Here is a 5370-nt window from a genome sequence, read left to right on the forward strand (position 1 = left end):
CCAGAGCACTTACTGACCACTGAAAAATGGTTAAGCAACTGACATTGACAAACATTGAAACAGACACATCTGTTTGCCCAACGCAGTGTGAACAAGTGGCTAAAAGCATGGCTGCTGATTGGACAAGCGAATGCGGAGGAGTGATCGCAGGTAAAAGGCCTTTATGGGAGACTGTTTCTCTAGGTCACTGAGCACAGATAGTCCAATGAATCAAAGTTAAGGTCATTTGGAATACGTTATACTACAAATCATGAGTTTAAATTCCAGGGGAAAGAAAAGCTACAAATTAGCATAAATGCTTGATCAGATTTACAGTCATATGCAAAAGCTTATACATCCCTGGGCTGATGACATGTTTTGTTGATATTCTAAGTGAAAATAAGTTAACACATCTTCTGCAGGGAATGAACTTAAATATGACATGTTGCTCAATTTATTTTGCTATGTTTAACAGACTGGAAAAAATCAACATAAAATATAAAATGTACCAAAATTTTTGCACAGGCCACAATTTATTTATTTTGTCCCTCAATATGTTAAATTCAGCAAAAAAAGTGTAATTGTATATTAAATTGGGCAGATGTGTTATTTTCCCTTAAACTGTAATTTGACCAGCAGTGCCCAAACTTTTGCAGGACTTTAGGGCTGTAAAACTAGCTCAAATAGTTCTACTGAAGATTGCAGTCATTCTTAAAAATATAATATGATATACGGTGTATCAGCAGTGGTGTATTGGTCTCTGTGACAAATCTGGCCTGAAATATCACAGAACAACTTTAAAGGTAAAGCAAAGTATGTCATGTGATAACAATAGTAGCCACATGTAGCCTAATGTTAGCAAGCTGCTAGCATAATACTAGAACTCCAATTCCTCTCTTGTAAATAGTTTAATTTTACACACATTTGCACATGTATTTTTTTTCCTGAAAGGGAAAAAGTCCCAGGCTTATTACATACTAAGACTTATTTTGCAGTAACTACAGGGACTCCAGAGCAAATTGGTTGAGCTATTCTTAGGTTATAGAAGTAGGTCATAAAATTTTGGGCCCGCCGGCCTTTTAAGGGGTTAAACGCATTAAAAGAACTGTCATAAATTCATATGTAAGAGTTTGGGTGCCCCTGGCCAAATTACATTTTTTGTTGATTTTTCCAAGTGAAAATAAGTTAAAACATCCTCTACAGAGAACCTTTAATGCAAAATTACTGTTTATTTGCTGATATGTTGACGGCTGTGTATTCTTCCATTTTAGTGGGTCATATTAAGTGAAGTGCTTAAATTAAATGTAGTCCATTTTAATGCTTATTAGCTTTTAAAGAAAATAAACTGTGCTCTCTGTATTGGTATCAATCTATATGCAAGGTATGAGTAAGAAAAGAAAAAAACGACTTAAGTATCCTGATGCAACAGTCAGGTTGTTAAAGTGCAAACCACTGCATTCAGCTGATTTCTAAAGCAGCCAGTCTGCCTTCAACTGCTGTAGTCTGCTTAATCCATCAGCAGTGTCCGGCATTGAGTTCAGTCCATCACCGCCCAGCTCTGAGCCCATTATGTGTCCTGAATGCCAGGGTGAAAGCAAATGCCACCCCTGATAGATGTGTGAGTTGGAGCCATGACCGCAAACATTCATACGCACACCACCCCGGGAGACACAGAGGCATGATGCAGTTTTAAAACCTCAGTGAATGTTTTTCTTTTAAAAGCTTTTGCCAGAAACTGGTGAATAAATTGACAAAGAAACAAAAGAGTTGCAAAGAGCTGCTCAAAGGACCTTCAAAATGTAAAATTGTGTCAGAAATAATGAAAAAAGACAAAAAGAAAGAGGCTACAGATTGTGAATGTGCACATGGGATATTCTAGTAAAAGTAAAACAACATTAATGCGAAAGGGCACATGCAAATTTAAAAGGAAATCAGTGACCCAAGACAATCAGTGAATGCACTTCAATGACCATTATAAGGTTTTGGAGTAGCACTGACCAAGTCATGAGTCAGCAAGTCCTGACAAAATAGTCTAACTTTTTACATCCTGTGTAGTGTGTAGTCTGTTTAGGCACAAATTAACCCCTCAGAAACATAGACTTATTAATGCCTACTACATGGTGTACAATGGAAAATGAGTTATTTGTAAATGTGCCATAGAATGGAGAACTATAATTACCATTGGCATGAGTGAATAAGGAGAGTTTGGTACATGGAACTGACAATAAAGTAAACCTCAAACACTGTTTTCTCCTCCTTCAAATGCAAATCCTGCATTAGCAAAAGAGAGTAGTAAAATGGGCCAATTCCAAAATCTTAAACTGTTATCTAACAATCTTGATTAATATGTACGCCCTCAAAATTTACATACACCAGCCCATGTTCTAGCCAAGCAGGTATACAGAGCAACAACAATGAAAATGGCACATTATGTGCAGAAATGTACCACTCCAGGCTGTGAAGGGGATGTAGGCACTTTTCATACCCTTTTCAAAGAACTGAACTGTCAACAGGCATGGCTGATGTTCATCTTTAAACAAGGCTGAAGTTGGCTTCCTATTCCTACAGGCGACAGAATGTAAATGCGGCACCATTTAAGGTCGAATGGAAAATTTGCAAAACAAGCTGGGAAATAGGAAGCCAACTTCAGCTGCCACTTCTTTAACAGGATCCTGGACAACTTTAATCCGCTGTATTCAAAGCTGTTAGTTTGCTCTGCACATTTCACTCCAGACAGTTTCTAAAACCTTGGACAATATTGAGCAGCTTCGCTCATCGTTTGACACTGAAGAGGGGCAATTCCAAGTTTTTTAGATCACAAACCCAACAGCAAACTGTAAGCAGCCATGCTGTGTGGTTTTATTCACTTTCTGACAGTTGCAGCAGTTTTGCAGTTCAGTAAAGGGCGCTGGAATAATGCTGCCGCTGTTTTACATATCTAACATCTGACTGAAACATAATAGTTAGGCCGTCACTTCACAGTCAGTAACATATCTAGAACTTCCAGAAGGCCTAAAGAATGACATTTTCTTCTTCCAAAATTAGTCCCACCTACTGGAAATCAAAACACGACTGATTCCTCTGTCAGTTCCTAATTATGCTGGTAGTTAATCTGATGCAATAGGCATTTAATTCAGCTGTATGAAATCAAACCAATGGGAAAGGTTGCTTGGCTGTATCTATTTAGATACCACTGAGAAAAAAAATCCTGACTGGATCGTTTTCTGTTGGGCATTTCAAGAATTTAACCATATTGTTTTTCAATCAAAACTTAACAATTAAATAAGACTTTTACTAAAATACCTGCAGAGTTTAAATGCAAGAAGATAAACTAAAAGACAGTCTTTTTTTTCAGGTAAATCATTTTGCCTTCTCTGAAGGCCTAAAAGGCCCTCAAGGTACCCCACTGTCAGAACCCATATGCTTACATCAAACTTACATCAAATAGAAAGCATCTTAGACCTTTGCTCCTCCCCAGTAATCCACAAAAAATGCCTATTCAATAGTTTAATTTCATTGCTACACGTTTATATGTTTCACCAAACTTGCTAAGAACATGCTATTTCTATTTTTTCATTGCTTAGGCTCAAGTGTTGCCAATGCATTAACCCAACAACCAATGTAATGATCAATCTAGGCCATCAAGTACATTGGTCCTTTGACAACAAATTGACCTCGCTACGCTAACACTGTTTGCATAGGGGACACCTTGCACCACTTAGCCGTGCCGTCACCAGGAAATGTCCTGGTCAATTATTAGTGACCAGACTAAAAACAGATGTTCACCAAAAAGCTGACCTACAATATGAGCTATAATAGCTGCTGCAGAGAAGACATATGTGTAAGATCCTCAACACCTATAAGCAGTCAATTGTATCTTATACCTACGATGTCAATATTCTAACTTGAATGTCACTAGCATGATGATGTATGCTCACCATCTGCATGTGAACTAACCGCTATCTATATTTAAACAAACAGCTTCCCCTTCAGTGGACGTCATCATGTGCATGTCTGGATTTCATGTTGTAACTACTATTGATAGGTGGTTAAAGTTCATCTACCCTCTGTCAATTTCTTTAGGCAAGCAGCAATAATGTTGTCAAAATGCTATCTAAAATTGATCAAATTGACTAATAGATTGCAGGTCTAACAGCACTTACAAGGAAACTATCCTTTTGCCCCTAGCAGATTAAATGAATTTTCCTATAAAGGGGAATTGCGGTTTAAAATTAAACACGTTATTTGTGATGTTATACAGTATTATGTAGCACAGCATTATATCCTTCAGCCTCAGAATTCACAATTGTATATTGATGTCATGCTTCTGTTCATTAGTGTTCTCTCCCTATAATACTCAGCGTGTAGTAAGCATTGGGAACCCCTGCGGTGTCAACCAATCGTGACTGCTAGTCTAGCCATTGAGCTAAAGACACATAAATACAACAAAGATAGCATTAGTCTAACTCTTCTCTACCAAAATGATAAAAACTGTGATTCTTTATTCCACACAAAACTGATACCAAAGTCAATTTTTTCCCCTTTCACCACCAAACTGAAGGTATCTAGACAGTGAGGTAGCTACCTTACCAATCTTAGCTTTTAACTTGTTGTCAGCCTCATCTGACAAGTCATTTCTCTTGTTCAGGTAATCCGTTCTCTCCATTGTAATTAAGCCCCATTGTAATTAAAATCCCATGATTATTACATACTAAAGCTTATTATTCGGTAACAACAGGGACTTCAATGCAAACTAGTTGAGCTATTTTTAGGCTATGGAAGTACGCAGTAAAACTTTGGGCCTGCCAGTAGGCCCTGACCATCTAAGGGGTTAAGTAAGACACTCAACTTCCTTTGGTTATCAGCTTTCCTTGTATATTTACCAGTTAATGAAAAAATACATTAAAAATACCCCTAAAAACCACCCTAAAGTTTTTTCTAATTTTCCTTCCACCTTCAAGATACATCATCTGAAGAGAGTCTTTCTGCTTTTTAAATCAGAAAAGCTTACTCTGGAGACTGCTGCAGCACCGCTGTAGGATGCGATTACTTTTACAACAGATGTGGCGATAGATACATTTTTCATTTTGTTCGGAGTGCCCCTTTAAAATAAAGAAATTAAAGGACTAGAGCACTTAATCATTTGTAATAGAAGCCAATGGAAAGATCTTTCACCACCTACCCATTCATTATCTTTAAAAATGTGTTTATTTATTATAAATGCAAATGTATAAGTGTAATATTCAAACATATCTAAATTGTTGTTTGAGGAAATAAAGCATATGCTATAGGTTCATCAGATCGAGACCAGGTTGAAAAATGCTGGAGTTCTCCTTTAAAGGTCTGGACTTTGAGTGTTCTCTTGCTCTTTCTACAGAAGTGGAACATGCA

The sequence above is a fragment of the Colossoma macropomum genome, unplaced genomic scaffold, assembly GCF_904425465.1.
Source record: "Colossoma macropomum unplaced genomic scaffold, Colossoma_macropomum, whole genome shotgun sequence".
Classification (NCBI taxonomy): Eukaryota; Metazoa; Chordata; class Actinopteri; order Characiformes; family Serrasalmidae; genus Colossoma; species Colossoma macropomum.